Source organism: Oncorhynchus gorbuscha, linkage group LG03 (genome assembly GCF_021184085.1).
Source record: "Oncorhynchus gorbuscha isolate QuinsamMale2020 ecotype Even-year linkage group LG03, OgorEven_v1.0, whole genome shotgun sequence".
NCBI classification, from domain to species: Eukaryota; Metazoa; Chordata; class Actinopteri; order Salmoniformes; family Salmonidae; genus Oncorhynchus; species Oncorhynchus gorbuscha.
In genome coordinates this window covers 108,004,983-108,032,444 of record NC_060175.1, presented here as the reverse complement: position 1 = coordinate 108,032,444, position 27,462 = coordinate 108,004,983, and the positions used below count along the sequence as shown (strand labels likewise).

The 27,462-nt window shown below is 42.4% G+C and overlaps 3 non-coding genes across 3 annotated transcripts; all 3 read left to right on the top strand.

Moving 5' to 3' along the window:
- The first annotated feature begins 11,734 nt into the window (after positions 1–11,734).
- On the top strand, positions 11,735–11,808 carry trnai-aau. Its single transcript has one exon. It is a non-coding gene; the product is annotated as a tRNA-Ile (tRNA).
- Positions 11,809–11,890: 82 nt separating this feature from the next.
- On the top strand, positions 11,891–11,963 carry trnaf-gaa. Its single transcript has one exon. It is a non-coding gene; the product is annotated as a tRNA-Phe (tRNA).
- Positions 11,964–26,873: 14,910 nt separating this feature from the next.
- On the top strand, positions 26,874–26,945 carry trnaa-ugc. Its single transcript has one exon. It is a non-coding gene; the product is annotated as a tRNA-Ala (tRNA).
- The last annotated feature ends 517 nt before the right edge of the window (positions 26,946–27,462 follow it).

Genomic DNA, 27,462 nt, shown 5'->3' with positions numbered 1-27,462 from the left:
ATCATCTCCGTTAGGTGATGTTTTTTCACTATAGAATCATATTGTAAGTGCACGTGCATTTGCAATATGTTTCAATGTGCATTTACCATATGAAATTTGACATGCTCAAAAATGCAAAATTGACTGGTCTGATGAACACAGGATGGCTGAGCAGTGATAGTTGTACATTTCCATCACTCGTTGTGTTGATTTCATCGTGTCCATTAGGTGATGTTTTTTCACTATAGAATCATATTGTAAGTGCACGTGCATTTGCAATATGTTTCAATGTGCATTTACCATATGAAATTTGACATGCTCAAAAATGCTAAATTGACTGGTCTGATGAACACAGGATGGCCGAGCAGTGATAGTTGTACATTTCCATCACTCGTTGTGTTGATTTCATCATGTCCATTAGGTGATGTTTTTTCACTATAGTATCATATTGTAAGTGCACGTGCATTTGCAATATGTTTCAATGTGCATTTACCATATGAAATTTGACCTTGCTCAAAAATGCAAAATTGACTGGTCTGATGAACACAGGATGGCCGAGCAGTGATAGTTGTACATTTCCATCACTCGTTGTGTTGATTTCATCATGTCCATTTGTTTATGTTTTCTCACTTTTGCAAAGTCCCTGTGCATTTGCAATATGGTTCAATGGGCAGGTACCATCACGAATTTGTCATGCTATAAAAATCCTGCAGGAATGCGAAATTGACTGGCCTGATGAACACAGGATGGCCTGGCAGTGATAGTTGTTCCTTTCCATCACTCGTTGTGTTGATTTCATCATGTCCATTAGGTGATGTTTTTTCACTATAGAATCATATTGCAAATGCACGTGCATTGTTGTGCAACTGGTAACCCAAAAATTAAAATATGGTTGTAAATGCATTTACCGGGACTCCTATTATCCATGCCCGCTATGGGAGTACCCTACTACGGCCCTCTATCTATGGGGGCAGTCCTGAGTACTTTATGGACTGTTTAAAATATTCTGATGGATACGCATTGTTGTGCAACTGGTGATTGAAAATAGGCACCTGGTAACCCAAAATGAAAATATGGTTGTGAATGCATTTACCGGTCATTCTGATATTAATGCCCGCTATGGGAACACAGGATGGCCGGGCAGTGATAGTTGTTCCATTCCATCACTCGTTGTGTTGATTTCATCATGTCCATTTGTTTATGTTTTCTCACTTTTGCAAAGTCACTGTGCATTTGCAATATGGTTCAATGGGCAGGTACCATCACGAATTTGTCATGCTATAAAAATCCTGCAGGAATGTGAAATTGACTGGCCCGATGAACTCGGGATGGCTGGGCAGTGATTCTGGTTCATCTCAATGGCTCGTTAGGGTTGATTTCAGAATGTCACTTTTGGTGATGGTACCTCACTGTTTAAACATATTGCAAATGGACAAGAGTCACCAGCAAGTCACCGTCCATCAGTCAATTAGATATCATTCTGACACCAAACTGATACAAACTGACACTAAACCCACTTTTTCCAACCTGTTTAGTAGCCAACTATCACACACTTCAGAGCTGGCCCAAAATTCACAACGCCTTTGGTTCAAACCATGAAAAAACCATAAAACACATAGTTACGTTCTAGCTGCAGGTCCATTTCTTATGTTACGTGTAGGCCTAGCTGAGGCGACCCCGAATCCCAAGTTTCGGCTCGATCGGTCATTTGGTGTCCGAGCAAAACCCTAATTGGTGCTGAAAATCCACTTTTTTCCATGACTTGCTACGGGGTCCTTGAATGAGCTATCAGACAGAAACGTTGGGGTCTGTCTATATGGGCCGACACGGTCGCAATGCACCCAGTCTTGTGTCTCTGAGACATTTCTAAATGTCGCCATTTTCGTAATGGTCAAAATGAATTGAAGTCATTGCAAATGTACGAGGCTATTTCTCGGTCCGAGAACCTTCTAGAGCCACCTAACTCACCACGCACTATCGACCCGAGGTCTAGAACAGGTTTCTAAAGTTTCGGAACTCTAGGTCTGACGGTTCTTTTTTAGCTCGAACAAAGCTAACTATTGGAGGCACTGTCTGTCTCTACAAACCCCAATACGTCCCTCCTTCCAAGTTGTGTGTCTGTGTGATTTAGTTTTCCTTTGAAATTTTATGGGAAAAATGACTGATTTACAGTTCATGGGGTTGCCTAATCACACATATGAAGTTTTGGACAGATCTGACTTTTTTAACCCCTCGAAACAGCCCCTGAGACACCAATTAAGGCACTTCCGGTTGGCACAGGAAGCTATAAGTCAACACATATCCTCACTGGGCTATGCTTTTACAGAATCCTGAGTTTTAAGTCCTTACGTTAAGAATTGACTGATTTACACAGGGTTGAATGCACTATGTCTATCAAACTGCAGGCAGGTAATGGAAAAACACTTTTAGGGTGATTTTAACCACTTCCGGTTGGTCCAGGAAGCTTAGAATCAACACAGGTAGACCTCATACTGGCCTGATGGACTGTTACCAAAGACAGGTTCATACGGCATTCATAACCCATATAGACTTCAGGTTGAATTTAGGGGTAAAGGCAATGTATTCCTATGGGGAGAGAAGTCAATGCAAACTCTTTGAAGTAAACACCTTCTTTTAACTATTAAGGGTTAATGCCACACGGTCAACGTTAGGCTTGCACGGATCGGGAGGACCTTAGGAACGTACCCGAGGTCGAATTGTGCTTCTCACCCTAACGGTTCTCTCACTGTCACCCAAAAGCAAATGACATTGAGGGCCAGGCTTCATTTTGGTTCTGCTTTTTTTCAAGGTCACTGCACTCAGAGCGAGCTACGGTCAAGCGGGGCGTCTCGTTGAACTCGGCACAGTCTGGAGACTATGGTGATGCCATTTTTTGTGTTGATTTCAGAATGCCATTTTGGTGATGGTCCCTCTCCGTTTAAACATATTGCAAATGTACAAAAGTCAACTAGCAAGTCAGTGTCCATCAGTCAATTAGATGTCATTTTGACACCAAACTGATACCAATTGACACCAAACCCACTTTTTCCAACTCATTTAGAAGCCAACTATCATATATGTCAGAGCAGGCCCATAATTCACAGCGCCTTTAGTTTAAAACATAATAAAAACGTAAAACACATAGTTACGTTCTAGCTGCGGGTCCAGGTCGGACATTATGTGAAGGCCTATGTGAGGCGACCCCGAATCCCGAGTTTCGGCTCGATAGGTCCTTCGGTGCCCGAGTAAAACCCTAATTGGTGCTGAAAATCCACTTTTTCCATGCCTTGCTATGGGGTCCTTGAATGAGCTATCGGACCGAAACGTTGGGGTCCGTCTCTATGGGCCGAGCCGGTTTCAATGCACCTAGTCTTGTGTCTCTGAGACTTTTCTAAATGTCGCCATTTTCGTAATGGTCAAAATGAATTGAAGTCATTGCAAATGTACGAGGCTATTTCTCGGTCCGAGAACCTTCTAGAGCCACCTAACTCACCACGCACTATCGACCCGAGGTCTAGAACAGGTTTCTAAAGTTTCGGAACTCTAGGTCTGACGGTTCTTTTTAGCTCGAACAAAGCTAACTATTGGAGGCACTGTCTGTCTCTACAAACCCCAATACGTCCCTCCTTCCAAGTTGTGTGTCTGTGTGATTTAGTTTTCCTTTGAAATTTTATGGGAAAAATGACTGATTTACAGTTCATGGGGGTTGCCTAATCACACATATGAAGTTTTGGACAGATCTGACTTTTTTAACCCTCGAAACAGCCCCTGAGACACCAATTAAGGCACTTCCGGTTGGCACAGGAAGCTATAAGTCAACACATATCCTCACTGGGCTATGCTTTTACAGAATCCTGAGTTTTAAGTCCTTACGTTAAGAATTGACTGATTTACACAGGGTTGAATGCACTATGTCTATCAAACTGCAGGCAGGTAATGGAAAAACACTTTTAGGGTGATTTTAACCACTTCCGGTTGGTCCAGGAAGCTTAGAATCAACACAGGTAGACCTCATACTGGCCTGATGGACTGTTACCAAAGACAGGTTCATACGGCATTCATAACCCATATAGACTTCAGGTTGAATTTAGGGGTAAAGGCAATGTATTCCTATGGGGAGAGAAGTCAATGCAAACTCTTTGAAGTAAACACCTTCTTTTAACTATTAAGGGTTAATGCCACACGGTCAACGTTAGGCTTGCACGGATCGGGAGGACCTTAGGAACGTACCGAGGTCGAATTGTGCTTCTCACCCTAACGGTTCTCTCACTGTCACCCAAAAGCAAATGACATTGAGGGCCAGGCTTCATTTTGGTTCTGCTTTTTTCAAGGTCACTGCACTCAGAGCGAGCTACGGTCAAGCGGGGCGTCTCGTTGAACTCGGCACAGTCTGGAGACTATGGTGATGCCATTTTTGTGTTGATTTCAGAATGCCATTTTGGTGATGGTCCCTCTCCGTTTAAACATATTGCAAATGTACAAAAGTCAACTAGCAAGTCAGTGTCCATCAGTCAATTAGATGTCATTTTGACACCAAACTGATACCAATTGACACCAAACCCACTTTTTCCAACTCATTTAGAAGCCAACTATCATATATGTCAGAGCAGGCCCATAATTCACAGCGCCTTTAGTTTAAAACATAATAAAAACGTAAAACACATAGTTACGTTCTAGCTGCGGGTCCAGGTCGGACATTATGTGAAGGCCTATGTGAGGCGACCCCGAATCCCGAGTTTCGGCTCGATAGGTCCTTCGGTGCCCGAGTAAAACCCTAATTGGTGCTGAAAATCCACTTTTTTCCATGCCTTGCTATGGGGTCCTTGAATGAGCTATCGGACCGAAACGTTGGGGTCCGTCTCTATGGGCCGAGCCGGTTTCAATGCACCTAGTCTTGTGTCTCTGAGACTTTTCTAAATGTCGCCATTTTCGTAATGGTCAAAATGAATTGAAGTCATTGCAAATGTACGAGGCTATTTCTCGGTCCGAGAACCTTCTAGAGCCACCTAACTCACCACGCACTATCGACCCGAGGTCTAGAACAGGTTTCTAAAGTTTCGGAACGGAACTCTAGGTCTGACGGTTCTTTTTAGCTCGAACAAAGCTAACTATTGGAGGCACTGTCTGTCTCTACAAACCCCAATACGTCCCTCCTTCCAAGTTGTGTGTCTGTGTGATTTAGTTTTCCTTTGAAATTTTATGGGAAAAATGACTGATTTACAGTTCATGGGGGTTGCCTAATCACACATATGAAGTTTTGGACAGATCTGACTTTTTAACCCCTCGAAACAGCCCCTGAGACACCAATTAAGGCACTTCCGGTTGGCACAGGAAGCTATAAGTCAACACATATCCTCACTGGGCTATGCTTTTACAGAATCCTGAGTTTTAAGTCCTTACGTTAAGAATTGACTGATTTACACAGGGTTGAATGCACTATGTCTATCAAACTGCAGGCAGGTAATGGAAAAACACTTTTAGGGTGATTTTAACCACTTCCGGTTGGTCCAGGAAGCTTAGAATCAACACAGGTAGACCTCATACTGGCCTGATGGACTGTTACCAAAGACAGGTTCATACGGCATTCATAACCCATATAGACTTCAGGTTGAATTTAGGGGTAAAGGCAATGTATTCCTATGGGGAGAGAAGTCAATGCAAACTCTTTGAAGTAAACACCTTCTTTTAACTATTAAGGGTTAATGCCACACGGTCAACGTTAGGCTTGCACGGATCGGGAGGACCTTAGGAACGTACCCGAGGTCGAATTGTGCTTCTCACCCTAACGGTTCTCTCACTGTCACCCAAAAGCAAATGACATTGAGGGCCAGGCTTCATTTTGGTTCTGCTTTTTTTCAAGGTCACTGCACTCAGAGCGAGCTACGGTCAAGCGGGGTGTCTCGTTGAACTCGGCACAGTCTGGAGACTATGGTGATGCCATTTTTTGTGTTGATTTCAGAATGCCATTTTGGTGATGGTCCCTCTCCGTTTAAACATATTGCAAATGTACAAAAGTCAACTAGCAAGTCAGTGTCCATCAGTCAATTAGATGTCATTTTGACACCAAACTGATACCAATTGACACCAAACCCACTTTTTCCAACTCATTTAGAAGCCAACTATCATATATGTCAGAGCAGGCCCATAATTCACAGCGCCTTTAGTTTAAAACATAATAAAAACGTAAAACACATAGTTACGTTCTAGCTGCGGGTCCAGGTCGGACATTATGTGAAGGCCTATGTGAGGCGACCCCGAATCCCGAGTTTCGGCTCGATAGGTCCTTCGGTGCCCGAGTAAAACCCTAATTGGTGCTGAAAATCCACTTTTTTCCATGCCTTGCTATGGGGTCCTTGAATGAGCTATCGGACCGAAACGTTGGGGTCCGTCTCTATGGGCCGAGCCGGTTTCAATGCACCTAGTCTTGTGTCTCTGAGACTTTTCTAAATGTCGCCATTTTCGTAATGGTCAAAATGAATTGAAGTCATTGCAAATGTACGAGGCTATTTCTCGGTCCGAGAACCTTCTAGAGCCACCTAACTCACCACGCACTATCGACCCGAGGTCTAGAACAGGTTTCTAAAGTTTCGGAACTCTAGGTCTGACGGTTCTTTTTAGCTCGAACAAAGCTAACTATTGGAGGCACTGTCTGTCTCTACAAACCCCAATACGTCCCTCCTTCCAAGTTGTGTGTCTGTGTGATTTAGTTTTCCTTTGAAATTTTATGGGAAAAATGACTGATTTACAGTTCATGGGGGTTGCCTAATCACACATATGAAGTTTTGGACAGATCTGACTTTTTTAACCCCTCGAAACAGCCCCTGAGACACCAATTAAGGCACTTCCGGTTGGCACAGGAAGCTATAAGTCAACACATATCCTCACTGGGCTATGCTTTTACAGAATCCTGAGTTTTAAGTCCTTACGTTAAGAATTGACTGATTTACACAGGGTTGAATGCACTATGTCTATCAAACTGCAGGCAGGTAATGGAAAAACACTTTTAGGGTGATTTTAACCACTTCCGGTTGGTCCAGGAAGCTTAGAATCAACACAGGTAGACCTCATACTGGCCTGATGGACTGTTACCAAAGACAGGTTCATACGGCATTCATAACCCATATAGACTTCAGGTTGAATTTAGGGGTAAAGGCAATGTATTCCTATGGGGAGAGAAGTCAATGCAAACTCTTTGAAGTAAACACCTTCTTTTAACTATTAAGGGTTAATGCCACACGGTCAACGTTAGGCTTGCACGGATCGGGAGGACCTTAGGAACGTACCCGAGGTCGAATTGTGCTTCTCACCCTAACGGTTCTCTCACTGTCACCCAAAAGCAAATGACATTGAGGGCCAGGCTTCATTTTGGTTCTGCTTTTTTTCAAGGTCACTGCACTCAGAGCGAGCTACGGTCAAGCGGGGCGTCTCGTTGAACTCGGCACAGTCTGGAGACTATGGTGATGCCATTTTTTGTGTTGATTTCAGAATGCCATTTTGGTGATGGTCCCTCTCCGTTTAAACATATTGCAAATGTACAAAAGTCAACTAGCAAGTCAGTGTCCATCAGTCAATTAGATGTCATTTTGACACCAAACTGATACCAATTGACACCAAACCCACTTTTTCCAACTCATTTAGAAGCCAACTATCATATATGTCAGAGCAGGCCCATAATTCACAGCGCCTTTAGTTTAAAACATAATAAAAACGTAAAACACATAGTTACGTTCTAGCTGCGGGTCCAGGTCGGACATTATGTGAAGGCCTATGTGAGGCGACCCCGAATCCCGAGTTTCGGCTCGATAGGTCCTTCGGTGCCCGAGTAAAACCCTAATTGGTGCTGAAAATCCACTTTTTCCATGCCTTGCTATGGGGTCCTTGAATGAGCTATCGGACCGAAACGTTGGGGTCCGTCTCTATGGGCCGAGCCGGTTTCAATGCACCTAGTCTTGTGTCTCTGAGACTTTTCTAAATGTCGCCATTTTCGTAATGGTCAAAATGAATTGAAGTCATTGCAAATGTACGAGGCTATTTCTCGGTCCGAGAACCTTCTAGAGCCACCTAACTCACCACGCACTATCGACCCGAGGTCTAGAACAGGTTTCTAAAGTTTCGGAACTCTAGGTCTGACGGTTCTTTTTAGCTCGAACAAAGCTAACTATTGGAGGCACTGTCTGTCTCTACAAACCCCAATACGTCCCTCCTTCCAAGTTGTGTGTTTGTGTGATTTAGTTTTCCTTTGAAATTTTATGGGAAAAATGACTGATTTACAGTTCATGGGGGTTGCCTAATCACACATATGAAGTTTTGGACAGATCTGACTTTTTTAACCCCTCGAAACAGCCCCTGAGACACCAATTAAGGCACTTCCGGTTGGCACAGGAAGCTATAAGTCAACACATATCCTCACTGGGCTATGCTTTTACAGAATCCTGAGTTTTAAGTCCTTACGTTAAGAATTGACTGATTTACACAGGGTTGAATGCACTATGTCTATCAAACTGCAGGCAGGTAATGGAAAAACACTTTTAGGGTGATTTTAACCACTTCCGGTTGGTCCAGGAAGCTTAGAATCAACACAGGTAGACCTCATACTGGCCTGATGGACTGTTACCAAAGACAGGTTCATACGGCATTCATAACCCATATAGACTTCAGGTTGAATTTAGGGGTAAAGGCAATGTATTCCTATGGGGAGAGAAGTCAATGCAAACTCTTTGAAGTAAACACCTTCTTTTAACTATTAAGGGTTAATGCCACACGGTCAACGTTAGGCTTGCACGGATCGGGAGGACCTTAGGAACGTACCCGAGGTCGAATTGTGCTTCTCACCCTAACGGTTCTCTCACTGTCACCCAAAAGCAAATGACATTGAGGGCCAGGCTTCATTTTGGTTCTGCTTTTTTTCAAGGTCACTGCACTCAGAGCGAGCTACGGTCAAGCGGGGCGTCTCGTTGAACTCGGCACAGTCTGGAGACTATGGTGATGCCATTTTTGTGTTGATTTCAGAATGCCATTTTGGTGATGGTCCCTCTCCGTTTAAACATATTGCAAATGTACAAAAGTCAACTAGCAAGTCAGTGTCCATCAGTCAATTAGATGTCATTTTGACACCAAACTGATACCAATTGACACCAAACCCACTTTTTCCAACTCATTTAGAAGCCAACTATCATATATGTCAGAGCAGGCCCATAATTCACAGCGCCTTTAGTTTAAAACATAATAAAAACGTAAAACACATAGTTACGTTCTAGCTGCGGGTCCAGGTCGGACATTATGTGAAGGCCTATGTGAGGCGACCCCGAATCCCGAGTTTCGGCTCGATAGGTCCTTCGGTGCCCGAGTAAAACCCTAATTGGTGCTGAAAATCCACTTTTTCCATGCCTTGCTATGGGGTCCTTGAATGAGCTATCGGACCGAAACGTTGGGGTCCGTCTCTATGGGCCGAGCCGGTTTCAATGCACCTAGTCTTGTGTCTCTGAGACTTTTCTAAATGTCGCCATTTTCGTAATGGTCAAAATGAATTGAAGTCATTGCAAATGTACGAGGCTATTTCTCGGTCCGAGAACCTTCTAGAGCTTCTAGAGCCACCTAACTCACCACGCACTATCGACCCGAGGTCTAGAACAGGTTTCTAAAGTTTCGGAACTCTAGGTCTGACGGTTCTTTTTAGCTCGAACAAAGCTAACTATTGGAGGCACTGTCTGTCTCTACAAACCCCAATACGTCCCTCTTTCCAAGTTGTGTGTCTGTGTGATTTAGTTTTCCTTTGAAATTTTATGGGAAAAATGACTGATTTACAGTTCATGGGGGTTGCCTAATCACACATATGAAGTTTTGGACAGATCTGACTTTTTTAACCCCTCGAAACAGCCCCTGAGACACCAATTAAGGCACTTCCGGTTGGCACAGGAAGCTATAAGTCAACACATATCCTCACTGGGCTATGCTTTTACAGAATCCTGAGTTTTAAGTCCTTACGTTAAGAATTGACTGATTTACACAGGGTTGAATGCACTATGTCTATCAAACTGCAGGCAGGTAATGGAAAAACACTTTTAGGGTGATTTTAACCACTTCCGGTTGGTCCAGGAAGCTTAGAATCAACACAGGTAGACCTCATACTGGCCTGATGGACTGTTACCAAAGACAGGTTCATACGGCATTCATAACCCATATAGACTTCAGGTTGAATTTAGGGGTAAAGGCAATGTATTCTTAAATGTAAATGTAAATGTATTCCTATGGGGAGAGAAGTCAATGCAAACTCTTTGAAGTAAACACCTTCTTTTAACTATTAAGGGTTAATGCCACACGGTCAAGGTTAGGCTTGCACGGATCGGAAGGACCTTAGGAACGTACCTGAGGTCGAATTGTGCTTCTCACCCTAACGGTTCTCTCACTGTCACCCAAAAGCAAATGACGTTGTAGGGCAGGCTTCATTTTGGGCCTAATTTTCTAATGGTCGCTGCGCTTAGACCGAGCGAGCTACGGTCAAGCGGGATATCTCGTTGAACTCGGCACGGCCTAGAGATTATTATGTTTATGCCATTGCCTGCTCTCTGTGTCTTTGAGAACCGCACTTTTCACTCCATCCTTGCTGTGTGTGCGTGTGAGAGATTTTCTTTGACATCTGTTGGGAGAAATGACTGATTTACAGTTCATGAGGGTTACCTAGTCACACATATGAAGTTTTGAAAAGATCTGACATTTTTAACCCATGGAAACTGCCACTGTGACACCATTAAAGGCACTTCCGGTTGGCACAGGAAGCTATAAATAAACTCATATCATGATTGGGGTATGCCTTTACAGAATCCTGAGTTTTAAGTCTTTACGTTAAGAACTGAGTTATTTACGGAGGGTTTAGTGAGTGTGTGTTATTTCAGAAAATCATAGAAAATCACAGAAATCTCGCAGAGCTCCGCAGCACACTTTAAAAAGATTCGTAAGAACACCCTGCAACTGGTTTAGTGAGTGTGTGTTATTTCAGAAAATCATAGAAAATCACAGAAATCTCGCAGAGCTCCGCAGCACACTTTAAAAAGATTCGTAAGAACACCCTGCAACTGAAAAAAACACCTATCCGTGAACATCACCAAGGTGTCGTTGTACGATTTCTCTTAAATGACGATAGATAAATGGCTGGTTCTTTTTTTATTGACACCGGAGGCTCCTTGACTTTGACGTGAAGTGGAAAAATAATTTCTCTATTTTCATTTTGGACCTTTAATCCCAGATAAATGGCCATAACTCAAAAACCGTTGAGGCCTAGACGCCATCTTGTTCGGGGCCAACTGCCCATTATGCCGCCCCTACGCTCACCGAGTTTCGGCTTCTAAATATATTCAGTTTTCGAGATAAGGCCCCGTCGTGAATCGTGATGTTTTGTCCAATAGCAATATGATTGCTTATGCCCTCTTGTGGGAATTTCCGGGACATCGGAAAAATGACCTAAATCTTATTATTTTTGTAAAACGGAAACCGAATGTCCGACAAAGTTCATTTGATGACTTCCTGGTAGGTCCGGCCCTGCCGCTCGGCCCGACGCCGTCCGCGAATTTTAGAAACGATTTCGGACGTCTAGTAAGGGACCGTACATTTGCAATATGGACTTTCTCACTAACCATACAGGTACTGCCGAAATCTTCCCTTAAGGTATGTAAGGCTATGCTGTTGGTGGACTTGTTTGTTGACATGCCAGCACTTGCAGAGGCTCAGTGCATTTCAACAATTGAGCAAAATAGCAAATGGCCGGTTAGCTCAGTTGGTTACAGTGTGGTGCTAATAACGCTAAGGTCATGGGTTAGATCCCCATACTAGCTATTATGTACATTTTGAGTGTCAAAATTATGAGTCACATGCATGTAAATTGTCAAGGGTGCCACAGAATTATGTTGAGTGAATTGCCGGAATAGCTCAGTTGGGAGAGCGTTAGACTGAATATCTAAAGATCCCTGGTTCGATCCAGGGCTTCTGCATCTGTATTTGTTCTTTCTTTATGTTCTGGCTTCAAGGAAACTTTCCACAGCTTTGTTTGTGGGCCTCAATGGTGTGTGCTACGCTGCTCCTCTGAAAGTAAGTCATTTCTTGCTTTTTTATCTGACATTTTGACATCAATGTTACATTAAAGTTGCTTGTCATTGCTACATGACAGTAGGTTGTCGTAAGACAAGGCTGCATGAAGTGTGAACTCCAGTTTTCTTGGATCCACAAAAAAATGTGTTTTTGGGGAATGCGGGCATCGATCCCACTACCTATTGCATGCTAAGCAAACACAATACCAATTGATCAAATTCCCCAGCTGTTTGGAATTGCCACAAGGAGCAACCAAGAGTCAATCAATCAATCAAATTTTATTTATATAGCCCTTCGTACATCAGCTGATATCTCAAAGTGCTGTACAGAAACCCAGCCTAAAACCCCAAACTGCAAGCAATGCAGGTGTAGAAGCACAGTGTCTAGGAAAAACTCCCTAGAAGGCCAAAACCTAGGAAGAAACCTAGAGAGGAACCAGGCTATGTGGGGTGGCCAGTCCTCTTCTGGCTGTGCCGGGTGGAGATTATAACAGAACATGGCCAAGATGTTCAAATGTTCATAAATGACCAGCATGGTCAAATAATAACAAGGCAGAACAGTTGAAACTGGAGCAGCAGCACAGTCAGGTGGACTGGGGACATCAAGGAGTCATCATGTCAGGTTGTCCTGGGGCAGTGTCCAGTCTTGTCAGGCTATGCTGTTGGTGGACTTGTTAGTTTGCGCTCCAGCACTTGCAGAGGCTCGGTGCATCTCAACAATTGCGCTCTGTAGACAGTGGCCGGTTAGCTCAGTTGGTTAGAGTGTGTGATACGCTGCTCTCTGAAAGTAAGTAATTTCTATCTTTTTCATCTGACATTGTGACATCAGTGTTACATGAGAGTTTCTTGTCATTGTTACATGACAGTTTCTTGTCATTGTTTACATGACAGAAGGTTGTCGTAAGACAAGGCTGCATGAAGTGTGAACTGGAGTTTTCTTGGATCCATAAAACTATGTGATTTTGGAGCATGCGGGCATCGATCCCACTACCTCACGCGTGCAAAGCATTTGAGCTAATTCCCCAGCCGTTTGGAATTTCCACAAGAAGCAACCAAGAGGGTCCAGTCTTGTCAGGCTATGCTGTTGGTGGACTTGTTTGTTGACGTGCCAGCACTTGCAGAGGCTCGGTGAATTTCAAAAATTGAGGAAAATAGCAAATGGCCGGTTAGATCAGTTGGTTATAGTGTGCTGCTAATAACGCCAAGGTCATGGTTTCGATTCCCATAGTGGCTATTATGTACATTTTGAGTGTCAAAATTATGAGTCACATTCATGTGAATTGTCAAGGGTGCCACAGAATTAGGTTAAGTGAATTGCCGGAATAGCTCTGTTGGGAGAGCGTTAAAACTGAAGATCTAAAGCTCCCTGTTTCCATCCCGGGTTTTGGCATCTGTATTTGTTCTTTCTTTATGTTCTGGCTTCAAGGAAACTTTCCACAGCTTTGTTTGTGGGCCTCAATGGTGTGTGCTACTCTGCTCCTCTGAAAGTAAGTAATTTCTTGCTTTTTCATCTGACATTTTGACATCAGTGTTACATTAAAGTTGCTTGTCATTGCTACATGACAGTAGGTTGTCGTAAGACAAGGCTACATGAAGTGTGAACTGCAGCTTTCTTGGATCCACAAAAAAATGTGTTTTTGGGGAATGCGGGCATCGATCCCAGTACCTATAGCATGCTAAGAAAACACAATACCAATTGATCAAATTCCCCAGCTGTTTGGAATTGCCACAAGTCCCAACCAAGAGTGTCCAGTCTTGTCAGGTTATGCTGATGGTGGACTTGTTAGTTTGCGCTCCTGCACTTGCAGAGGCTCGGTGCATCTCAACAATTGTGCTCTGTAGCCAGCGGCCGGTTAGCTCAGTTGGTTAGAGTGTGTGATACGCTGCTCTCTGAAAGTAAGTAATGTCTTTCTTTTTCATCTAACATTGTGACATCAGTGTTACATGAGAGTTTCTTGTCATTGTTACATGACAGTTTCTTGTCATTGTTTACATGACAGTAGGTTGTCGTAAGACAAGGCTGCATGAAGTGTGAACTGGAGTTTTCTTGGATCCATAAACCAATGTGCTTTTGGAGAATGTGGGCATCAATCCCACTACCTCACGCGTGCAAAGCATTTGAGATAATTCCCCAGCCGTTTGGAATTTCCGCAAGAAGCAACCAAGAGGGTCCAGTCTTGTCAGGCTATGCTGTTGGTGGACTTGTTTGTTGACGTGCCAGCACTTACAGAGGCTCGGTGCATTTCAACAATTGAGCAAAATAGCAAATGGCCGGTTAGCTCAGTTAGTTAGAGAGTGGTGCTAATAACGCCAATTGCATGGGTTCGATCCCCATAGTGGCTATTATGTACATTTTGAGTGTCAAAATTATGAGTCACATGCATGTGAATTGTCAAGGGTGCCACGGAATTATATTGAGTGAATTACCGGAATAGCTCAGTTTGGAGAGCGTTAGACTGAATATATAAAGATCCCTGGTTTGATCCCGGGCTTCTGTATTTATTCTTTCTTCATGCTCTGGCTTCAAGGAAACTTTCCACAGCTTTGTTTGTGGGCCTCAATGTTGTGTGCTACGCTGCTCCTCTGAAATTAAGTAATGTCTTGCTTTTTCATCTGACATTTTGACATCAGTGTTACATTAAAGTTGCTTGTCATTGCTACATGACAGTAGGTTGCCATAAGACAAGGCTGCATGAAGTGTGAACTGCAGCTTTCTTGGATCCACAAAAAAATGTGTATTTGGGGAATGTGGGCATCGATCCCACTACCTATAGCATGCTAAGCAAACACAATACCAATTGATCAAATTCCCCAGCTGTTTGGAATTGCCACAAGGAGCAACCAAGAGTGTCCAGTCTTGTCAGGCTATGCTGTTGGTGGACTTGTTAGTTTGCGCTCCAGCACTTGCAGAGGCTCGGTGCATCTCAACAATTGTGCTCTGTAGCCAGCGGCTGGTTAGCTCAGTTGGTTAGAGTGTGTGATACGCTGCTCTCTGAAAGTAAGTAATGTCTTTCTTTTTCATCTGACATTGTGACATCAGTGTTACATGAGAGTTTCTTGTCATTGTTACATGACAGTTTCTTGTCATTGTTTACATGACAGTAGGTTGTCGTAAGACAAGGCTGCATGAAGTGTGAACTGGAGTTTTCTTGGATCCATAAAACAATGTGCTTTTGGAGAATGTGGGCATCGATCCCACTACCTCACGCGTGCAAAGCATTTGAGCTAATTCCCCAGCCGTTTGGAATTTCCGCAAGAAGCAACCAAGAGGGTCCAGTCTTGTCAGGCTATGCTGTTGGTGGACTTGTTTGTTGACGTGCCAGAACTTGCAGAGGCTCGGTGCATTTCAACAATTGAGCAAAATAGCAAATGGCCGGTTAGCTCAGTTGGTTAGAGTGTGTTGCTTAACGCCAAGGTCATGGGTTCGATCCCCATACTGGCTATTATGTACATTTTGAGTGTCAAAATTATGAGTCACATGCATGTGTATTGTCAAGGGTGCCACAGAATCATGTTGAGTGAATTGCCGGAATAGCTCAGTTGGTGGCCAAGTGGTAAGGTGTCGGTCTCGTAAACTGAAGACCATGGGTTCAAATCCCATCCGTACCTTTATAGAAAATGCTTTAAATTCCATGGAAATTTACATTAATTGGAGTACTTTGTAGAAAAATCATGTTGTATCAATATTTGAACACAACTATTATATTAAGGGGAAGTATCTCTACGATAGAGCCGCTTTACATGGTTTCTGTCCTACAGTATTCCCCAACTTGTCTTTTGAGAGTATTCACTTGTTAAATTAGATTTTGCACAACTCCCACTTTCTACAATGTTGACATTCTAAAAATGAAATAGATGCGCAAAGCCATCTGTTTTTGTTTACTGAAGCACATGGGTTCAATCCCTGTTCGACGTTTATGGTAGATAGCTGATATTATGGAAATGTACTTTCATCACAACAGTGTAAAGAAAAGGTAAATTGTCTTGATATGGCCACTGCGACCTGTATGCTCTAGTCGGCTGGCCCTCGCTACATATTCGTCGCCAGAACCACTGGCTATTTTGTTATTGACTGTGCGCTTGTTTGTTCCATGTGTAACTCGTCGCCAGAACCACTGGCTCCAGGTCATCTGTAAGTCTATGCTAGGTAAAGCTCCGCCTTATCAAAGCACTCATAGGCGGCCTAGTCCTTGCGCAGCAGTCCCTTCCAGCTGCAGTCAGAGCAGGAGATGCCCATCTGTAAATAGCCCACCCAATCTACCTACCTCATCGCCATATTGTTTTTATTTACTTTCTGCACTTTTGCACACCAGTATTTCTACTTGCACATCATCTGCTCATCTATCACTCCAGTGTTCATTTGCTAAATTGTGATTACTTCGGTACTATGGCATATTTATTGCCTTTAAAAAAAATCCCTTCTATTTTGTTATTGACTGTGCGCTAGTTTGTTCCATGTGTAACTCGTCGCCAGAACCACTGATTCCAGGTCATCTGTAAGTCTATGCTAGGTAAAGCTCCGCCTTATCAAGGCAATCACAGGCGGCCTAGTCCTCTCGCAGCAGTCCCTTCCAGCTGCAGTCAGAGCAGGAGATGTTCACCCCTCCGCGTCCAGACTTCAAATGAATTGCACTGCTTTGCTTTACCTTGGTCAGGTCGCAGTTGTGTATGAGAACTTGTTCTTAACTGGCTTACCTGCTATAATAAAGGAGAAATTTAAGAAAATAAGAAACAGTTTTTTCTTTCCCAGAAATGGGGTTTAGCTCAGTGGTAGAGTGCATGCTTTTCATGTATGAGGTCCTGGGTTCAATCCCCAGCTTCCCTATGTTTTTTGCAAAGACCCAACTTCTACTTTCCAGAATGTTGAAATTCTAAGCAGGAAACAGAGATGTGCTAAATAATTTGGTCTTTTAATCTGAAGAACATGCATTCAATCCCTGTTAGTACATTTATAGAACAGAAGTGGCATGCCCATCTGTAAATAGCCCACCCAATCTACCTACCTCATCGCCATATTGTTTTTATTTACTTTCTGCACTTTTGCACACCAGTATTTCTACTTGCTGTTGATAATAGGATATGTAGATGGGTGAGCCGGTCAAGGATCGATTCAGACAAAGTGGTAAATTGTTATGACAAGCTACAGTTTATTCAGAGTGAAGATATCTAGTACAGCGTAATTACGGCTCTCCCGTTCGCTCGCACAGAACAGCAGGAAAAGAGAGCGTTTGTATTCAGTACACCACTAATATACAGAACAGAAAGTAGGTTGATTCTGGAAGATCGGATCTTTGGATTGGTTCAGGCTCAAGCTGGGGTGTAGTCTTCCGTCATTGGCTCAGTTGTCTATCCGTCATCGGAGAATCCCTCCATGCCTGTTCTCAGTCACACAATGTTCAGCTAGAAAAAGGAGGTTATGTGTGCGCGCTGGTTTGTCTCCAAGTCAAGGTTGTCTCTCCCTATTCTGTTTCTCCCTGCCAATGTGTGTAGGAGTCTTATCTGTATGTCCTCGGTAGTTAGTGTGTAATGTGGGAGCTATCCTGTAGGGGACCCCACAGGCTTTACTGTGAGTTGTAGCCATGTATTTAGCAGTAGGTTGGTCACCTGCATAAGAAATAGCAATTCTTTACAAAACCCTCTCTTCACGTCTCACCAGGGACGTGACACAAACTAACTAGATCCAGACACAAAGAGAAACTTCTCCCAAAGGGACTATGAAATAAGGCACGGTATTAAACAGAAATAGATATATGTATTGCCATCATGTTCTCCATTCAATCCCACTATGTACTAAGTTGGCTACCAGCCACCTAGGAACTTACAACCCTCATTTAACAGAGCGGAGAACAGCTCAAAATAAAAGTAAAATGATTGTCCACATAAGCCAACTTTTTCCAGCAGGAAAAAGTTGTGATTCCCTCTCTTCACATCTCCTAAGAGATGTGATATAGTCCAGATACATTACTCCAAGCAAAAACGAAAACATAATCCAAAAAGGAAAAATAGCCAAAACAAGGTAAGTCTATACGGAAATGGCCCACAAAGAAAAAATCATTTCCCCCTCTTCCCATCCCAGATGGGACACGACATACAATGGAGAAGCTTAATCAATAAAAGCAACTGGATCCCCCTCCTAAAATGGCTGCAAAAACTGAAAGATGGGTCTCATGCTCCATACCGTTATCTCGCACCTGGCTCCTGTTATCTAACAAAAAGACCGCTTGTTCTCGCAACCCCACGCTCTGAATGTGCCCTCCCTTCTGTATTTTTCCAGCATGAGAAAGTTCCATGGCCCTGATACTTTTAACAATGTTTCAAATCAGCTAGGTAGCATAACACATACATACATCCACACAAGGCAACAGCAGATAATATTCAATCTTATATATGGTAATGGCTATATTGTAAAATAACCCCAAGGGTGTGAACAAAAATTCAGCAATGAATCATATAACAGTTACAAAGTTTAAACTACCTTCATGTCAAAAGAGAACAGCTCATTCAAAAACAGAACAAAAGAAAATAGTGTGAAATTTAAGTCCCCCTTTTGACACCCGCTAGGGTGTCACTCATTATCCTTTATTTCAGCAGTCATAGCATTTCATGAAAATAATAAAAAGTTTATTATTAATAACAAGTGATATATTCCTTTGTTGTATGCTTTTGTTTCCCCCTTTTGTCACCCCCAAGGGTGTCACTTATCAAAAACAGGATAAAACTTTATTGTTATTGACATGTAAGATGTAGGATAAAACTTTGGTCATGGAAAACAGAGTAAAGAATTATTAGAAACCATCTGGTCCTCTCAGCTACTCCTATCCTGTATCAGGTGGGCTCCTTGCCACCCAGGGACTCTAAACCTTCACAACAGGGAGAACAAACATACTGGAAAGAAATCATAAAAATGTATAACAAGGAACTGTGGTGGTGTAAAATGTATTCTACTACCTCACCCACAGCATACCATGTGTCATCCTCAGTCAGTCCCATCCTCCCTGAAGCCTTCATCACATCTGTAACAGACTTCTTAAAACACGGTATGATGCAAGCAGCACATCACATCAATAACAAATAATACAAGAATTAGGGTCAGAAATCCAGTAACCACCATACCAGTGTACTTACCAAACCAGGCCAAGAGAACAGACTCCTCCACCCCTCCCCCCGTGGACCTCATCTTAGCAGATAGTGCATCAAGCCCGCCTTAGATATACCACCATCTGGACTGGTATTATTAGGAATATACGTGCAACATTGTTTACCGAACATCTTGCAGACGTCCCCCTGACTGGCAAGAAGCATATCCAAGGCAAGTCTATTCTGTTTGGAAACCCCAAATGTGGCCTCAAGCTGTTCAGACATACCAGTGAGTGCATCACGGGAGTAATTCACAAAACGCTGTTGATTATAGTAGAAATAATTAATCCATGCAGTCTGTCTAGCATCCACCATGGCTGGACCCATAATAGGTAGTAAGTGCCAGAGTCCATCATTCCTACTCAAGGCCTGAAACTCATGAGGAACCCCCACTGGCACTCCCAACAGGTTAGTGTGTATGTCAACTACATCCTCTGTCCATGGAGCACTACATCTATGTCTCCCATGGGATGGAATGTTTTCAGGTCCCCTGGTTACAGAACTCAGCAGCTGTTCAGCAGCAACATCAACAATCGTCAGTGGAATTATCACTGGTCAGACCACACGTACCTTGCCATTCTCCTCTAAGAATGGGTCTCAGCACTCTTTTGGCTCCACACATCAGCCAGACCACTAGTTTGGTTTAGGCCTGTAACTGGCCAAGTGGAATTAATGGTTATGTTACTACTGCAATCAGCTTCAGGCAATCTCCCATAATCAATGCCATTACCTGTACCCGTGATGCAACTGTAATTGCCCCCATATGCCTCAACAACCCAAGAGGCCCGATGAGGAGGTACTGCAGGAAACACAAGGCTCAAAGAGGAACAGCGGGTTGAATTGGGCTTAACCTGGTAAAAACTTCTCAGAATACACAACCACCCCTCTCCTTCACCTACAGCAAATGGGTGTGTAGCCAGAACAGGTCTAGCATGACTACAAATAATGCAGTCCTTTCTTCTCAGGGTTTTAGCTGTGTACCTCATATAAGACAGCCACAAATTGTCCCTACCATCAAAACCAGTCCCAGTTCCTAATTGATCAATAGCCGAATAGTCTCTAACATGCTGCGCTGGCCCCCCAATGGTGGAACAAACTCCCTCACGACGCCAGGACAGCGGAGTCAATCACCACCTTCCGGTGACACCTGAAACCCCACCTCTTTAAGGAATATCTAGGATAGGATAAGTAATCCTTCTCACCCCCCCCCTTTAAGATTTAGATGCACTATTGTAAAGTGACTGTTCCACTGGATGTCATAAGGTGAATGCACCAATTTGTAAGTCGCTCTGGATAAGAGCGTCTGCTAAATGACTTAAATGTAAATGTAAATGTAATTACCTGAATGGTATTTTTAACACAGTGGTGGTAGAGGAGTGTGTCCGGTTACCTCTGGTCTTGGCAGTACCTTAATAGAAAACACACCCATCATGTCTGTCCTCGTCCTTTGTAGTCCGAGGGTGTGAGTGCCTGCATCAGAGAGCTTAATATTTTTTATGGTTAGTAGGATTTCATCACCTTTACAAAGTTCAACATTGCTCCCAGGTTTCCCCATATCATGGAAAACCTATCCACCTTTGTGGGATCCTCTATGCTATAAGGATACCCTCTTCTCCAATCCTAGAACAGTCCGAAGTCGGTTATCATGTAATCTCTACTCTAACTTCCTGTCTACCCAGATCTAGGGATCTCTTATGTTCATTTTGGAACAAAATACACATCACTTAGCCAGAGCCAGATACATCCTCACTTCTATGAACAAAAACAGGGGTGATAGGACAGGGAGGGTTACTTCATTCGAGAGTTGGCCCCCGGAATTCTGTTAATTCCAGTTCTTCTCCCGAACTCTGTTTATTGTCTGACAGTGAAAAAGTGTCTTACCCTTCCGCCGTGCGATATGAATCTGGGTAGCTCTTTCAGCTAGCTGTCACCAGGGGTCTTCTATGGTCCCCAAGCCTCTGGGACTGGATTGAGTAACTTCACCTGTAGTTCACCTGTAATGCATAAAATCCTGGACATACAGGCTTGGTTAAACAAACAATTTCTCATATGTTTTATCTGATTATATCTTTAACTTCTAGGCCCAATTGTTAGCTTACATTTTTTAAATTATTAGTTTCTTATCCAATAGGCCCCATCCTATCCTAGACCACAATTTACCCATCCCCCTTTTGATACCTGACTCTGCCCAGGTATCAACCTTACCTACTCTAAATAATGACTTAGGTAAGATTAGTATAGTATCCTTATGTTCTGACATTATCCTGTAGGAGCGCCCCCTTCATTTTCCACATGTCCAACTCTCCCCCCTGTCTCCATTCAGCAACTGCTATCTTTGCCTGTCCTACCCCCCCCCCCCTTTCCAAAAACCTCTCCTCTCTTCTCTCCAACTTTCAAGGTCTCTGCAGTGCGGGGGAGGGCCCCTCCGTCTGCCTTTTCCCCTATCTGTAAAATACCATGTCTCTGGGAACGTGAAAATCCCCTTAACCCAAACGTTTACTACAAAAACAAAACCTAATAATTATGATAATCCCCTCAAACTCAAATAATTTGTCTCGGTGTTTCATGTTTTATTCGTGTTTCTCCAAATTGTCTCCCCAAAAATACTTCTTAAATCCCCAGCCATTAGACACACACACAACTGTGATAAATGTGCACTGTCCCTTTAACATAAAAACCTCAGCCTGCAATCCCCTCTGCGGGCCTTTCATTGTTCCCCATAATGAAAACAGATTCTAATGTTAGTCTACCTTAACCTCCTGTTTAATTTCAGTGGTGTTATCTGAACAATCAAACCAAAATCAATAACCGGGGAGTACTTGTGTAAATTAATTAAAAGAACAAAATAAATCTACCTTATTTCTCAGCACTTGGTTAGAACACCACTCCCGTCTTACATCAACCACACCCGTCGCCCCGTACCTAGTGTATATCTTATCTATTACTCAGTGGCTCAATTAATGTTTATCGTAAGTATGTTCAGATGTTGATTATGTAATTCCACAATATTAGTATAGTTCAAACCTCATAATATAACTCTACACACATAATTTTACGTTAATAGAGTTTAACACCTTTTCCAACAGTCATGCACACCCCCTCAATATTCTATGATATTACTCTCATCAGCAAGCCTGCGTCTTTTTCAACATTCTCACCGGTACCAGCTCCAACTGAAATACCTAATGTACCACACTCACTCGGTCCCTGACCTCATTCATACCGATATTAGTCCCCGACTGAATATCAAGCGTATTTCATGCACACGATTTGAGTCTCACAAATCTTAATTTACGCCAGTAAACTTCAATTTACACCAGACACACACAAATCTTCATTCTCCCCAGCAAGCAGACCAGTAGGAGATGCAATAGCCCCACCTTCTGTCCATTCTCTGTACAGCTTTTCACCCAGTCTCCTCCACTCCTTGCCCTCTCTGCCTTTATTTAATCCTAGAGTGGACTTCAGCGTTCTCAACACCTTTTCCATTTCCAACGATATTCCATGTACACTACAATACTGCCAACAACCCATGCCTTTACTGAAACCCAAGTGATACCCTTTCCCTGCGGCTAAATCGGCCCCCAATTAGGTCTAAAGTAAGAACTCAATTATGCACTGTGGGTCCCCTAGGGTATTAAGAAGTCTAGTGTCCCCCGGATTTTCACCCTTACTTCACTACCCAATGTACTTCACACACACTTATGCTTTGTTAGGACCTTAGAGAGACCCTTTCCCGAAGGCTAAATCGGTCTCAAGTCCGAGTTATCAATTTAAATATCCGTCATTCACACTTGGCCATGCCTAATGCATCACGTTCGCATCATATGACTTTCTATTCGCACTTTGGTGATCACTCGTTACTACAATAGCCCATTCAAAAACTTCACAGCTAGTGTTATAAAACAGAATCCTGAACCACTTTCTCATAATTCTAACCTCCTAACCTAAACTCCTTTATAATGAATTTACCTTAAAACTAGTCACTCATTATGACCACATTCATTATACCAATGACTCTCCCCTAAGGCTGATCAGACCTTAGAAGACAGTCATGATAAGGTCAATAAGTCAACCCACCCATTTATAGTCCAGTTCTATACTACATTAGACATATTAAAGAACCCTTTATCCTTAAAATCCAAATTCACTTGTGTAATTTAAAACTCATAAAATAAAAACTCATAAAGTTCCATATTTGAGCGTGTCTCTTTAAAATACCTTTGCACAAAAACAAATGGTCCTAACAAATGTTCTATGTGTATATATTTGCAAACCTTAATGATTAATCAAAACTTCCAGGCCTTTCCAATTTGGTCGTTTATGGCCTCATTTTCCCCAAGATTATAACCCCTGATATTTAATAAAAATAACGTATTTTCCCTTGGCTCCTTCAACTCACATTTACATCTCAATAAAACAAAACACCATCTGCGTGTTCCTCAAGGAAAAACAACTTGCCCCTGTTACGTATGTCTACGTATCAAGGGAAATACTCAAATAACCAAATTCAACCTAGCTAGTTTACCAAAACATGTACAATTATGGTTTACTATAGAGGTTGCTTTTCACCATTAATACCCTGACACCGTTCCACATAATGGAAACAGTGCTCAAATTCACTGGTGTTATTTAAACGATCAAACCAATAATCAATAACCATCAGAATCCATTATCACGATGTTTTATGATTCAGACATTCAATCTATCTTTCTCATGGCCTACTTACAGTCCAAATAAACGCCACAAATCAATGATACCCACCCAGCGAATCAGCTGCTAGTTTTTAGCATCTTTCCTGACGATTTACATACTCCTTTTAAAAATGTATTTCGAAATGTTTATCAACTTCTGAAAAGTGACTCAACAATAATGCACGCATTTCCTTCTAAAAGACACTAACCATTTTCTCTGTCACCCCCAGTCAAGACATCATTTCCGTGGCGACGGAAACCTCGCGAGTGATGTCATCAACAAGCGCTCAATCTTGACTCATTTCGCAACGATTTTCAACTCATTGTAAATAATGGTTGGCTGTCTGCAACAACAGTATTTCGGGTTCGATAAACCAAACCTAATTTATCACATCTGTTGAATCCTGAATTAGAGTTTACAACATCAATCAACATCTCTCAATTCGCTAATCTTATAAAAACATTTCGATGGACACAAATCTATCGTAATTGTTCCCCCGTTATTATTCAGAATTAATTTGATTTAAGTTACTGTCTCGTCTTTGAATTAGCATTTTAATTACGACTCTTTTCCCAATGTATTATTCCCAACAAATAATTTAGTGAACAGACATCGCCTTGCATCAAAATCTCCGTTCTTATATTAAGTTGAATGAATTAGTCTTTCAATTTGAACCAAACAAACTATTTAAAAGTTCAGTTTATATCTTATACCAATACTAGTGACTACAACTTTCTCTGCAAAGCAATTAGTTTAATTACAACCAAAAACTCAGACATATATAATTATTTTTACACCTCAGCTGGGAACCGAACCCTGGGCTCCCACATGGCAGATGAGAATTCTACCACTGAACCACCAATGCTACGGAACTGTGATTCTCCGCAAATAGACCCAATTTTCAGTTATCTGTATTTGTTACTCCGGCATCTGAACAACAGAAAATAGCACTAATTTAAACGCCCAAAGTTTTCCCTCAATTAGGATTCTCATTAATCTCGCTCCCTTCGTATCTGACCCTTCTTTCTTATACGTGATTTTTGTTCTTTTCTGCCTCTTTCTCTCTAGCTTCCTGCAACGTCTCTCTTAACCCACATTGCATTTTAATATAAACAGTTACAAATAGACAAAACAAGACAAAACAACACGTTATATCTCTGACCCCTGAAAGCCGGTCCTTATCAGTGAACCTCTATCAGACTATCCTCGACCGGGTCACGGGACAAAATTACAATTTCTCCCCTCGGCGCTATGTTTAATGAATAGTAGTTAACTATCCCCTTACTGATCTCTATTCCTGATCCCTATCGAGCTGACCCATAACAGAATTATTACACATGTCCGACCCCTATCAGAATCTCTATCAGACTGAGCCGTACCGGGTCGCGGGACAAAATTACAATTTCTCCCCTCGGCGCCAGATTTAATGAATAGTAATTAACTATCCCCTTACTGATCTCTATTCCTGACCCCTATCGGAACTATCTAGGCCTTAAAGTGATCTCTCATCATTGAAAGCTATCAGACTGTGCTGACCGGGTCGCGGGACAAAATTACAATTTATCCCCTCGGCGCCAGATTTAATGAATAGTAATTAACTATCCCCTTACTGATATCTCATCAATGATTTATATCACACCGGCCGTTGCCGGCTTGTTACTACATATGTTCACTTCACTGTTCTTTTCGACTCGTCAGCAAATGATAAATTTACACAAGAATTCATACTTACTCGGAAATACTGATCAAAATTTAGACAGACTATACGACAATATGCAAAGTTTGATTTAACAGGTTTTGCTTACCTTGTTTATGGTGCACCTTTTAGATCAGTTTCCCGAGTTGAGCAGAATTGTTGTCCTCCCCTGAATGTCTTCACCCGTCCTCTTAGAATCGTCCTTTCACCCACTCGCCCCTCTCACACCCAAATCAACTCACTTCGACTGGATCGTTATTCAACCATCCTCCTGCTACCAAGTTTCTGTTGATAATAGGATATGTAGATGGGTGAGCCGGTCAAGGATCGATTCAGACAAAGTGGTAAATTGTTATGACAAGCGACAGTTTATTCAGAGTGAAGATATCTAGTACAGCGTAATTACGGCTCTCCCGTTCGCTCGCACAGAACAGCAGGAAAAGAGAGCGTTTGTATTCAGTACACCACTAATATACAGAACAGAAAGTAGGTTGATTCTGGAAGATCGGATCTTTGGATTGGTTCAGGCTCAAGCTGGGGTGTAGTCTTCCGTCATTGGCTCAGTTGTCTGTCCGTCATCGTAGAATCCCTCCATGCCTGTTCTCAGTCACACAATGTTCAGCTAGAAAAAGGAGGTTATGTGTGTGCGCTGGTTTGTCTCCAAGTCAAGGTTGTCTCTCCCTATTCTGTTTCTCCCTGCCAATGTGTGTAGGAGTCTTATCTGTATGTCCTCGGTAGTTAGTGTGTAATGTGGGAGCTATCCTGTAGGGGACCCCACAGGCTTTACTGTGAGTTGTAGCCATGTATTTAGCAGTAGGTTGGTCACCTGCATAAGAAATAGCAATTCTTTACATTGCACATCATCATCTGCTCATCTATCACTCCAGTGTTCATTTGCTAAATTGTGACTACTTCAGTACTATGGCATATTTATTGCCTTTTTTAAAATCCCTTCTATTTTGTTATTGACTGTGAGCTAGTTTGTTCCATGTGTAACTCGTCGCCAGAACCACTGGCTCCAGGTCATCTGTAAGTCTATACTAGGTAAAGCTCCGCCTTATCAAGGCAATCACAGGCGGCCTAGTCCTCTCGCAGCAGTCCCTTCCAGCTGCAGTCAGAGCAGGAGATGTTCACCCCTCCACATCCAGACTGCAAATGAATTGCACTGCTTTGCTTTACCTTGGCCAGGTCGCAGTTGTGTATGAGAACTTGTTCTTAACTGGCTTACCTGCTATAATAAAGGAGAAATTTAAGAAAATAAGAAACAATTTCTTCTTTTGCAGATAGGGGTTGTAGCTCAGTGGTAGAGTGCATGCTTTGCATATATGAGGTCCTGGGTTCAATCCCTAGCTTCTCCATGTTTTTTTGCAAAGACCCAACTTCTACTTTCCAGAATGTTGAAATTCTAAGCAGGAAACAGAGATGTGCTAAATAATTTGGTCTTTTAATCTGAAGAACATGCGTTCAATCCCTGTAAGGGAATACCCCCCTGTATTTGACAAAAATGAATGGCAAGTCATTGGCATCGGACAAACCATATACACATTGGCCAATTACCACCCAATTCGGCGTTGATTCATGCAAAGTGGCAATGTTGTTTTTTATACTGGTGTGAAACACATTTTGTGTTTTTATTTTTTATTTTAAATGTAAAAAGCCATTGTTTTCGGCGTTGAACACTTTAAAACTTCACACACCCTTAAAAAAGTGCTTTCTGGACCGTTTTTTGAAATTCTTTCGATTTTATTATCATATTTTTTTTTCTTTTTTAAATTGTGTATAAGGAATTTTTTTGTGGGCCAAATGCCATAAGAAATTTGACATGCTCAAAAATCCTGCAGAAATGCAAAATTGACTGGCCTGATGAACTCGGGA